Here is a 12,974-nt window from a genome sequence, read left to right on the forward strand (position 1 = left end):
CAGCTTTTGGTTGGTGCCCACCTCAGATTTCAGCCTTGGACTTGTGGTTTGAGAGTGAGTTCTGTGTCACTGCTGCTCTCACCCATGTGTATCTAACAGATGGTTTTACAGCTTCTGCTTCTGAACAACAAAACCCATCCCCTGGAGTGAAAACCTGCAGTTTTTAAATGCTGCTCAGTTGGAAGGAGCCCATAATTTTGCCTTTTTACAGCTAAACTGATGTTTTAAAATTGAGAGGTGTCACAAGGATGTCTGAAAAACACTGGCTGTAGTTCTGGTCACTGGTCTGGTTTTGAGGTGGGAGCATTCCCATGCCTAAAATCAGCTTTGTGACACGTGAGCAGTACCTGCTGCCCTGTGGGAAGGGGCAGAGGATGTTGAATGTGGTGGTGGCAGAGCTTCAGCACTTGGAAATAAAAAGGAGGGGAGAGGGCTTCCCACAGGGCAGAGAAAACAAACCACGTAGCTACTGACAGATGGTTATGGACTGACACTCCAAATGCCAGGTGATGGGAAGGTTGAATTTTGTTTTATGTTATACACAGCACTCATACACCACATTTTAAACATTTCTCCTAAAAAACTAAATTCTTAAAGTAAGCACTACTAGTAAAAGGAAGCATTTCCCACTCACCAGAGACACTTGTTCCTTTCAAAGCAATGACTGTATTTACAATTGCAGTTTTAAGTTTTGTTTTCCATGTATATTTACAACTTCAGTTTTAAGTTTCATTTTCCATGTGTTCAGTCCCTTTTTCTGGCGGCCAGATGATGTGACCACCTGCTGCACTGGGATTATTTGTAGATTTCTTCCTTATGGTGGATTTCTTTGTCCATTTATTTCACTGAAAATGCTGCAGTGATTCCACATCCTTCAGTATTTCTAGAGGTTTCTAAGTTCCTGATCAACCCACCTGTGGGACAAGGATGAGTTACTGAATGATTGAATTACAGAGAGAAAGAATTGTTGTTCTGAGCTGATCCACAGCTCTGGCTTAGAAATGTTAGCCAGTGTCAGATGGAAACACGTTTTATGTGTCCAAAAAGCCATTCCCAATGGCAGCCATAGATTTTGTGGCTTTCCAGATAACAAATACTGATCCTGTTAAAGGTTTCCTCAAGATAGAACATAGGGAACAGACTTTTTTGAGCCCTGCAAATACTCAGACAGGGAGTGGAATCAAGGTGAGGTTCTGGGGTGTATTGGTTTGAACTAAGTTTTAATTCTTTGTTATCTTTCCACATTTGAGTGTTTCACAGGTAGCCTTGGAGTCTGCAGATGTTTTTTTTTAACTGAGTTTAGAAAGGCTGCAGGGAAACAAGCTCTGATGATAAACTGCTGAGACAAAACAAAGCTCCATAAAACCAGAAGCTGTTTTTCTTTACGAGCTGCAGTTTGTCTTTAGGCATGTGCTCAGTTTCATCTGTCAGTTGGAAGTTACTGTGGTTCGCAGGCATTTTAAAGCAAAATCTTCTGTATGACAAATAGATTACTAGGAGAATATTTGGGTCATTTTAATCAGATCTTTGATTAGTCTGTCAAAGGTGTCACTTCAGAAGTTGTGCTACACTGGCCATCTCAGCTCAAGTGGTTATAGTTGTTCCCCTGGCCCAAATTTTCCATCTACCACAGAATTTCAGAGGTTTTTAAGGTAAGGATGTATTTCAATAAATTAACATGTAATTGAAATGTATTAACCATGTGTAGTATCGAGGTTGTAATTACCGAGCTGTGACTCTGTGCAACCCCCTAATAGCGATGTAATTGAGATTTTCACATTTAGATTAAATCATGCTGACTTCAAATATGCGTCGCTTTTCCGGAGGTGCTCCAGCAAGCCGCCGGGGGTTTGCTGCTCAGCGGGTGGATCGCTATTTTGGGGAATGTTTCTAAGGCTGACCTTTGGCTCCGGGAGCACGGCCCGCCCGGGAAGCAGGTGCTGAGCTGCGCCCTCACTGCGTGCCGCTCTCCCGCGTACTCCCAGCTCCTCACGTTCCTCCGGAGCAGGAATCGATGCTTTGGGAAATGAGCCCGCGTGGAGGCTCCGGCAGGAAGCGTGAGGCCGCTGCTCCGGGAGATAAGGGATGCTGAGCGGGGAAGGGCTGGCTGCAGGCTGTGCAGAGCTTCAGCCTGGGCAGCTTCAATCCCTGTGCTAGGAAAGGAGCTCGGAGCGGCCTCCGCCGGCGCTGGAGGCAGGGCTGCTGGAGAGCTGCGGCTCACAGCCAGGGCTGCGGGAAAACGTGTCCCTGCTAGGCGGGACAGGGCTCCCACAGCGGGGAAAGCACCGTGCTCAGCCTTGCCACGCACTGGTTTTACTCCTCCTGCGGTGCCCCACCTCCACACGGGCCTTTGGAAGGACTTCACCGAGGCTGTCAGGGCGCCGGGAGTGTCACCCGCACCTGCACTCTTGGAGGGCAGCGGCTGAGGGGGGAGCTTGTCAGAAAGCACAAAAATGGGGTGTGAAAGCTCCAGGGTGGGAAGGGGGTTGCTGACATCCCTGCCCTGTGTTAGAGCAGGCAGCTCAGGGGGTTCAGGCAAGAAGGGGTCCCCTCCGTCTCCTGTGCCTCACATGGGGATGTGCCTCCCTCATGTCTAACCCCCGTCAGGGTCACGGCAGCTGATCAGAAACAGACGAGGAGTCCTGTCCACCCTCAGGAAACCTGCCCGTGGCCCTGAAGCAGTCAAATCTCCACGTTGTCATGACCTGGTGTGTGTGGGCAGGGAGTTCCATCTCTCACCTGCAGCCCCCTGGGCCCCCCAGCACCTTGCCCAGGGCATTCCTGGTGCTGCGGCCCTGCCTCAGCAGCGCAACCCTCCTTCCTGCATCTTTATTTTTGAGGCTTCCTCCGTCACGAGTACGCTGCTGAAAGCAGCTGGCAAGCTGGCAAAGCAGCATTTAAAAGAGACAAAGCAAAGCATTCCTGTCCTTTGGAGCTAATTTTGCAGAAGGACGGAGGGGGCGGCTGGAGGGCTGCAGGCCAGGCTGGGCCTTGCTGCACTTTCGGCACAGATCTTTGATGCAAATCCCAAAAATCAGGGACAGAGCCAGCCTGGCACAGGGCTGGGAGCTGTGGAGCTGTGGTGCTGCCTCTGGTGCTGCTCTGCATGTGAGCTCCCACCTTGCTGCTAGAGGTTACAGAGGATAGGATAGGATAGGATAGGATAGGATAGGATAGGGTAGGATGGGATGGATAGGATATTTCATTTGAAGAGGATCTGCAAGGATCTTTTAGTCCAACTGCCTGACCAATTCAGGGCTGACCAAAATTTAAATCACATTGTTAAGGGCATAATCCAAATGCTCTTAAAATACTGGCAGGCTTGGGGCATTGACCACCTCTGCAGAAAGCCTGTCCGAGCATTTGACCATCCTCTCAGTAAAGAAATGCTTCCTGATGTCCAGTCTAAATGTCTTCTGTCAGCGTGGGTTTGAACCATTCCCATGCATCCTGTCCCTGGATCCCAGGGAGAAGAACTCAACACCTCCCTCTCCATTTCCCCCTCTCAGGAAGCTGCAGGGAGCAATGAGGTCGCCTCTCAGCCGCCTCTTCTCTAAAGGAGACACGCCCAGAGTCCTCAACCATTCCTCACAGGATATTCGTTCCAGCCTTTTCACCAGTTGTGTTGCTCTCCTCTGGACACGTTCAAGGATTTCAGCATCCTTGTTAAACAGACGGGGCAGCACAGAGTGCAGTGGGATAATCACTGCTGGCACTCACTGTGCCGTGGCTGGAGCACTCCAGGATGGGCTCTGCGCTCCTGGCTGCTGGAGAAACAACACTGACTCCCCCAGTCCCATTCTGCTTCCAGCCTTTTCACCAGCTGTGTTGCCCTCCTCGTTCAAGGATTTCAGCATCCTTGTGAAACAGACGGGGCAGCACAGAGTGCAGTGGGATAATCACTGCTGGCACTCACTGTGCCGTGGCTGGAGCACTCCAGGATGGGCTCTGCGCTCCTGGCTGCTGGAGCAACACTGACTCCCCCAGTCCCATTCTGCAGGGCTGCCTCCGGCCACCCCTCTCTTCCTGTACCTACGAGGCCTCTGCTTGTGAAGTGCTGAGATGTTGTAGGAACTTGTCATGGTTTCCACACCCAGCTGGGAAACCACATTGCTCACCGTGCATGTGCCCCCACAGAAGCTACTGCACAACCTGACTGGGATTATCCCACTGGTGCTGTGGAACAACACTTTGACTTGCTGATCTGTGTAAACATCAGCTAGCAGGACAGACATATCTTGTTTACTTACATCTGTGCTCTGTCCTCCCATCAAAAGGAGGACAAGGACAAGGCGAAGAAAAGAGGTGTTTGTGTACATGTGCCATCAATGATCTTGAAGGAAAAAAAGGAAAGGGGGATGTATGCTTTAACTCCTTGGACAGCCTGTAAAGCTGACTGATACCCAGGGATTTAGCTATGTGAAAATAGCTATTTTGACAACAGTACTTGTGAGAACTGAAGTGTTACTCCAAATACTAGTGAGACATCCTCCCCCCACACTGAAGCAGCTGGTTAAGCCTAGCTCAGTCCTGCTTGGCTGTCACCTCAGTGCCCAGAGGAGAGCTGCCAGCTCTAAGCTGAGACCTAACCTGTGTCTGAACCCAGCTCTACCCTTTCTGCCTGCTCTGCACTGAGAGTTCAAGTTTTCCAGTTCAGCTCTCAGTTAAGGTGCCAGGACACCACACCAGAAGCTGCTCAGTGGCTCTCCCAGCAGCTGCTGCTGTGGAGAAGCAGCCCTTGTGTTCTCCACCTCACAGAGCTCCAGCAGCCAGGCAGGAGTCGGCTGGGAACCCAAACTCAGACCTTGGCTTTTGCCAGGTGACTCTTGGCCCCTGCAGTGGTCCCAGCATTAACTTTTCTGCTTGGCAGGAGTCTCCAAAGGGTGGTCTCTGTTTGGGTGTGTAAAGTGGGCCAGGTAGGGGACTCGGGCTTGCTGTGCAGAAGCTGCAGGACAGCAAGATCCCTGGCTCCGTGTGGGACTGCTCCAGTGAGATCTCTGCAAGCTGAAATGGCTCAGGGTGGGTGTGGAAGAGTTTGGGTGTGAGTCAGTCAGGGATGTTTGTCCCAAGGGCCCACACTGGGCCCTGTCCCTCTCACTTTGCAGTGTAGGCACAGTCCCTCCCTTTCACAGAGCTCCACAATGAATGTGCAGGCCTAATATGCACATTCAGGGTAGCTCTGGATGCTTGGAAACAATAAATTCCTTATGATTTCTGTAGGCTGGAATTTACCTTGGGAGCAACTGTTAAGCTGGGTAGTGCCTTTCCTTTCATGATATCTCACAGACAGGAACCAGGGCAATCTTTAGAAATAAATTAATTATTTTCTATGCTCTAGGTGCCCAGAACCATCCATAGTTGGTGATAGTCAACTTCAATTCATTTTAGATTTAAAAACAGCCTGGTAGCTGTGGAATCGGGTTTGTAAGTTGCTTTTCTTGACACACTTTTGCATTTGTTTTTCTGCTTTGTTTTGTTGCAGATGGGTGCCTTAAAAAAACCCCAGAGTTTGCCTACACACCTCCTGCCTTTTGCTCGCTGCACAGCTTGGCACAGCGTGGTACCATCCGTGTGCAGCTCTTACCCAAGAGTCAGCTGCTCAAACAGGCAAAGATTTCTAAAGATTTTCAGGGATAATGTTGAAGGAATCAACCTTTTGTTCAAACACACTGTTGTTTGCAGCACGCAAATAGCACCTCCTGGGCATCCTGGAAGAGGATTATTCCAGGTTGTTTAATTTAATTTCAAACTCCAGTGGCATTCATCGTGGGTAGGGACTGCAGACAGAGCTTGCTGAGGCCCGAGGTGACCCATCAGCTGTGTGGATTTTGTTGTGCAAATTTACTTGACTTGTGGCCAGATGGAAGTTTTTGGGCCAGTTGGGTGGAGCACAGCAGCTCTCCTCCATCCTTTGAACTTTTAGGATTACAGACATCAGCAGAAAGTCACAGAGGTGACCCTGACCAGAGTATTTCCCAAGAGTCCTCTTTCCTTTCACAGCACACAGCCTGTACAGCCCCACAGTGTGCAGGGTGTTTGTGGGCAGCAGTGCCAGAGCTGAGCTCAGCACAGTCATGGCCCTGCAGGAGCACTGCTGCAGCTCTTCCCTTCTCCCTGTGGGATTGGAGACCTCAGTGAGCTGCAGTGTCCCTCAGAAACGAGAGTTTCTTTTTCCTCATGGCCAAAGGGATTTGGGAGGGAGACACGAGATTCACTGTCTGCAGTGCAGTTGGTGCCACAGCTCATACAGCTGTTAAAAGAAAAATAAAACAAGGGGTTCTGCTTTGCATTCCATAAGAAATGTAGGCCTGGCAGTGCCCTCCTGTGTCTCCAAATCCAGATCCATTACATGAAAATGCGCTGTAAAATGCTGTTTATAAACTTGGCAGGCTCTGTCTTAATTATAGGCTTTCGCCTAAACTCCCAAGACCTCCCTGAATCCCCAGGGAGGGAGGCTAGTGGAGATCCTCACTGCTCTGAGCTTTGCACTACAGAGATGAAGTCAGCCAGAGAAAGCTGTGAGCATGAGGTGATATTTGTAAGAATCCAAGAAAAAAACTGCCCTTTTCCCATCTTGTTTCAGTCCCTTGGGCAGAGTTTGGACCAGAGTCAGGCAGCTGCTCTTAAGTAAGTTGTGATTTTAGAAGCATCTTGCTTCTTTCTTTGGCACAAAGAACAACAACAAAATCCACACAGCCTCAGCTCTTTCGAAGACTGATGTTAAAGTTAAGGAGTGGAGGGAGCAGAGGGAGGAGAGCAGCAGGGACTGGCCCAGAGGTGCCCAGTGTCCTGCAGAGGGCTGGAGAGAGGAACAGCTCCTGGCTGCTTCCCCATGGCCTCTCTTCCAGCCCTGGTGCTGGCACATCCTCCCTGCAACTGACAGGGAGCCAGAATATCCTTCCTGCATCACTATTCTTCAGTGCTTTCCATACCTTCATTTTCAACTAAAGAGATCAAAGTCTTACTCTGATTCTCTTTGCTTTTCCAAATTTCCCTCCCCATCTGAATTGCACGGGCATTCAAATAAATAAATAAATAAAAGTAACCTCCTCTATCCCATCCTATCCCATCCCATCCCATCCCATCCCATCCCATCCCATCCCATCCCATCCCAAATCTTCATCCCATCCCATCCCATCCCATCCCATCCCATCCCAAATCTTTGCCAGGGTGTCCCATGTTGCCAATGCAGGCTCAGCCTAGTCCAGGGAGTGGCAGAGGGCAGCTTAAATCTGATGAAATGAAGATCACCTGAACTGTGCAGGAACAGGTCAGCCCTGGAGAATTTATTAATGTATCCTCTGAGTGAGGGATGTCCTGAGGAATAATGTTCTATATAGAAATAGTTAATTCCATCAGAATAGTCTTGTTCATTTGTGCTACTCCAAAGCTGGCAAGAGGTGCAGATTATAAAGGACTTTTTGAAGGATTGGAGTGCAGAGGCTACAGTGCTTCAGAAAACAGAAACATGACTAAAGTCAAATTTTAACAAAGACCAGAGAGGAAGAGCTTGAGGAGCAAAAAAACCAGAGTTAAGAATGCATATGTGTTTATTTTCCAGCTAAGATTAAGCTGTACGTTACAGGGAAATTTGTAAAGGAATTTGTCAGTATTTAAAGACTTTGGCTTTTTAGATAATTTTCCCCTCTGCCAAATAGTTAATTTAGGCTACAGTAACCAATTACTCCTACACAGTGCTGGAAATGATGGCAAGTAGGACTTGTTTCACCACTTCCAACCATCTGAATATTTCAGCAGCTGTGGAATTTTTAAAGAACCAGATCTGTGGCATGAAAGTGGCCAAACACAGGGTGGAAAGAAGAAATAAAGGTAATTCCTGTGCTGATGAATTCCTGGGAACCTCTGGGTTAACAGAAAAAAAAAGTGGGGGGGTGAAGGGAGCAGAGAAGGAAGCAAACTGCAGACTGGTTGTTTGTGCTGTTCCAGTCTGGACAGTCTGTCCCAGACAGGAAGCTGGTCTCATGACAAGATCATGACTCCAGTTGTGACATGTCAGAGGCTGCTTTCCAGAGCGATGTTCCCGGGATGGAGTGGTTTGTCTGGCAGCCATCCCCTCACCAGGAGCACAGGAGACTCCAGCTCTGCCCTGGGATGGCTGAGGAGGCAGACTTGGAGGGAGCACTGCCCTGAAATCACTTTCTAAAATTTCAGGCTTCTCACTGCTGTTTGTGTCCTGGGGAAGTGTGAGGAGTCAGCCCCTCTGGCTCCCTGTGTCTCCCCTTTAGTGCTGACTCTTCCATTCCCTTGGATAAAAGACGGTGCTTCAGGGACAAAGGTGAAATTAAAGTGACCCTTGTGCTGCACATTGGCACTGGGGCTGTTGCACTCCAACAGTACTATTTGTGTCCTGCTTATTTTCCTAATTCACTTGTGCTTATTTTTGATGGATTATTTTGTTTTTCTCCAGAAGTAATAAACATCAAAGACAGCTTCTGGTCAGCATCACCTGTGGCATGATAGTGGTGTAGGCACAGTTTTCCTGCAGGTGTTTTTCATGGACATCTTTTTTTAGGTGGATGTATTCCTGTTCATCTTCTAAGTTTATAAATCCTCATTTTTACAAAACATTGAGCATACTTTTCCCCCCCCAATCTCCTTTAAAATATGGAAAGAGCCTAAAAATATTTTCACTTTTTATTAAAAGTACTGTTTTTAATGGGGGGAGGAAGCTTCTCCCAAGGTTTCATTTGTAAAGACCCATATAACACCATGTGTGTGCATGCAAACATGCAGGAAGGAGATGAAAACCATTTCATATACAGAGAAAGCTTATCTTAGTTTGTGCTTTTTCCAGTTAAGCCTCCTCACCCCATCTGCTTCTCTGCATGACTGACAGCTGATTGCACTTCCTATTTCTAGCCTGTTTTCCTGTCAGGTTATCCAGAGCTGATGCCATTTGGGTGTCACCAGGCTTCCCTGGGGAACATGACCCCATTCAGCCATGGAGCAAAGCCTCCCTGCTCCCAAGGAATCCACCACAGCCTAGGACACAGCTCCCTGGAGACTTCCCAAGGGGAGAGCTGCACATTCACCAGTGGGGCAGAGGTGGTTCAGACTCATCTGTCCCAAAGGAGTCAGAGGTGCTCTGGAGTTGGCAGCTCTGCTACGGGTAGCACTGGCAGCAGAATGTGCTGCCTCTTGGCTCTGCAGCCTGCAGAAAAGTTGGGATGGGCTCATGTAAAATAATTGGTACAGATGTTTTTATGTTCTTCCTTTTTTATTTTCTACAGCAGAGTCTAAAAGTGACAGAATTAGTTAAGAGCTGGTTTTTTTCTTTCCAAGCTGATGCTGTACCACAGTCATGATTTTGATCACCCGCTGTAGGGTGTGGTTGGAGCTCCCATTTAGCTCTCCAGTGTTCCAAATGCTCCGACTGATCACCCAGGTGTTGCAGCAGACGTTTTTAATATCAATTGCTTGGGCACTTGGACCATGCCATTGTAGAGAAGTATTTAAAACACAGGGGTTGATCAGGTGAGCAGATTGGCAGCACTGAAGTCATTCAAGTCTGTGACTTTACAGTGCTGGCCATCAGCTACCAGCTAAAGTACTGTGAATTTATTTATCTTAGCCACTGCTCCTGTGTCCCCGGCCTAATAAAAAGCATATGCTCACTAGATTAAGGACATGTAAATCTGTCATCACAAATTCATGCACTGGAGCATAATTAAGTGGAATTTGCCTTTGTAATTTTGTGCAACCGTCAATTTTGTTCCCCTTATGAAACATTTTAAGATGTGTATTCATGCCAAGAACTTAGCTAAGTATTTTTGTTGATGCTGGGTGACATCAACAATACTAAATTTGATTGCTAGAGTCCTTTAGTGTGAATCCATCCTTCAGCAACAGAGGAATTTCTTTAAACTCTGAAAGCACACAAGCAAGGCAAGTCCCTATTTAAGGATGGGATTAGGTCTAGGTGCTGTCCTCAGCCACTGCAGAGTACAGATGCAGTACATGCCTTTTTGACCTATTCTAGAAAATAATTCATGAGAGTTGTTACAGAGATCCAGGAGAATCTCTACACTTCCAGAGCACTGCAAGTCCCATGCATTCCTGGTTTTAGACAGCCCCATCTCCTGCCTGCCACACACACATGCATCTATAGCAGCTGCTTTTCCAGCAGTTCAGGTAGGAGAGGGCACTGGGGCAGATTATTTGGATGTTTGGCTTTGTGCCATCCATCACTTTGTTTGTTTGAGAGGAGTGTGGCCATCTGGGCTTTCTGTCCCTGTCCCTCAGCCCTGGGCAGGCAGGACACATTGCACAAGTCTGGGCAGAAACACCAGGGTGGTGATTTCACACCATGAGCTGTAGGAGCCCTTTAACGTTCAGTTCCTGCACAGAAATGCTCTGTACTAGTGGCACAACAGGACAGGAAATAAACTTCTGTGTTCCCCATTTTTTTTCAAGTTTCTTTTGTTCTGACAGATTTCAAATCTCATAGTTGCACTTTCTGTCTTCCTTGATCTCACTCCATTTCTGTCCTGCAATACTTGTGTGGAAATGTTCTTCCCTGCTTCCACAAAGATGAAAATTTCTCATAATATAATTCAGGGCCTGCAGAGGGGAAAATAAAAATGCAGGAGAGTCTCAAACCCTCACTAGAGCAAAAAAAAAATTTTTTTCTTAGAGAACATTTGTGACTTTTAGCTCAAAGCACCCATTTCACCATAGCCAAAAATTGTGTCAGTATAGGATACAGAATGTCATTGTTTTGGAGGGTTTTTGTTTTGTTTTGAGGGATGCTTATCTCCTTACCTAAACTCTGGCAGTGTGCTTCTTAGATCCATGAAGGGTGACCTATAAATCTCAGCAATCACTTGCCAGGTTGCTCAACATTTGCATTTCAATGTCGTTTCTTCATTTCCACTTCCTTTTTTAGATGTAACATTTACACATGTCAGATCTGCTTTAGGCTTCCCTTGCCCGTGTTGCTACAGCTGCAAGAACTCTGAAAGTTGCCATTCCTGACACAGAGAAGTCTGGAAGGTTGATGCTGGCACAAAGGCTGATTATACCTCCCTCTGCCAGGTTTAGACTTTGGGGCATTATCTAGAAAAAGCAGCATACTGACTGTGCAAAGAATCATTTATTTTATGGTTTATTTTCTCTTTTTAACCTTAAGTATCAAAAGCAACACTCAGTCTTCAATTCTGACTCAAGGATTCTCTCCTTCTTCAGAGATTTCAGCACTTCTTGAGAACAGCTTAGGTACAGCCAAGCCAAAGAGTGGACAACCTAAGACCAAGGTCTGCAGAAGACCCAATCAAATATACATCACCCTTTGTGCCAGCAGCCAAGCTCCCAAAGGAAAACTCTCTTTGGTGATCAGATCACTACTCCTGCAGCAGTTGCATCCTAAATCCCACTGACTCCACTCTGTGGAGCCTGTCCCAGCCTGGTGAAAGCTGCTTGCTGCCAGATACTGCAAAACAACCGTCCTGCCCTTCTCACTTTGGGCACACGGGTTCCCAACACCGTTATTTATTTTCCTTGCATCCTGTTCCTACCTTGGCTTCTCCTGTTTTCTCTTCCTTCCTTCACCTGACAGTTTCACTGCTTTCATCACAGTTCTGCGCACAAAACCTATGATTTTTGCCATATCACTTAAATATTTTTACAATTCTTGGGGTGATACTGTTGTATAATAAAGTCTGTCTGGCTTTCCTAATTCAAACTGAAGTACAGGGGCTCTGGAGTGGTTCAAAATGCAGCCTGTGCTGCACAAAGCATTTAGTATTTAAGACAGCACACATGACAGTGCTCAAAAGCACCTTTAGTACCAGCTGGAGGCCCAGAGCCATGAGAAGGAACAAATGTGGTACTAACAGGAAAAGTGGGAATTGCAATTCGCCCTTCCAAGTAGTCTAAGACCAGCTTTAAAAAGTAAAATTAGGGCCTACAGCAGCAGCTGGGAGAGAGCTGACACACAGAGACCATCTCAGTGGCAGGTCCTGCATTTAAACAAATTCTACACTGCCAACTTCACACTGACTAAAACACAGCTGTTAAATACTTACATTAATTACATAGTCCCTTAAACAACCAGATTCTGTAAAACTCTGTACCAGTATCTGAAGTGGACTGCTAATCTGATCAAACCTCTGAATCCACTGTTAGAGATGACAGAATTGTTATTTAGATACTGCACTGGGAATATTTAGATACTGTATTAGGAATAAATCTAACCATAATCATTGACATAATCACTGTGTCCTACTTCTCACACCTGGCTGAGAGCCTCCCCATGACTACTCTGTCATGGTGTATGTTCAGAAATGTTCAGTAATGTCAGAATGTTCAGTAATTACATTCCTGTCAGAGAAACTGCCAGTGCAACTCTTCCTTTCCATCTACTGGTATCAATCATCCAGATTAACTTTAAATGCCATTAAAAGTAATTTCAAGTGATTGCAACATTTAGTGAACTGGATTTCTCGGACTCAGGGAAACCTGCAATTTGCTCATTTCAACCTGAATCACTGTCCAGGATCTCCAAGACACGAACAATTTGAATGCCCCCAGTTCAGACATTCCCAGTAAATGAGACTAATTCAGTGAGAACACCTTTTCTGGAAGTGAAACAATTATCTCCTAACGGCAGGGAGAGTTTAGCACATTAGGGGGCAAGATGATAAAAAAGTAGTTTCCATTCATGCTGCTCTAAGTCTGGAAGATCTCCTTTCACCATAAGAGCAAATGAGTTTCTAAGAAAGAGGTAGGTTTAAAAAAGACCCAAGCCAGAGATCAACCAGTTGTTTTAACTACGCTCACTATTTGGCTTAGGAAAATCCACACAAGACTATTTTTCTTTTGAAGGACAGTTTAAACTAAACTGCTGCAGCCTTAGAGCCATTGTCACATATCAGATGCTGCCACACCTGCCCAGGTCAGCTGAACAAATCCTAAACAGAACTATCCACATCTACAAAGCCAAAGGAATAAATGCA

This window comes from Pyrgilauda ruficollis, unplaced genomic scaffold, assembly GCF_017590135.1.
Source record: "Pyrgilauda ruficollis isolate IOZ18807 unplaced genomic scaffold, ASM1759013v1 scaffold85, whole genome shotgun sequence".
NCBI classification, from domain to species: domain Eukaryota; kingdom Metazoa; phylum Chordata; class Aves; order Passeriformes; family Passeridae; genus Pyrgilauda; species Pyrgilauda ruficollis.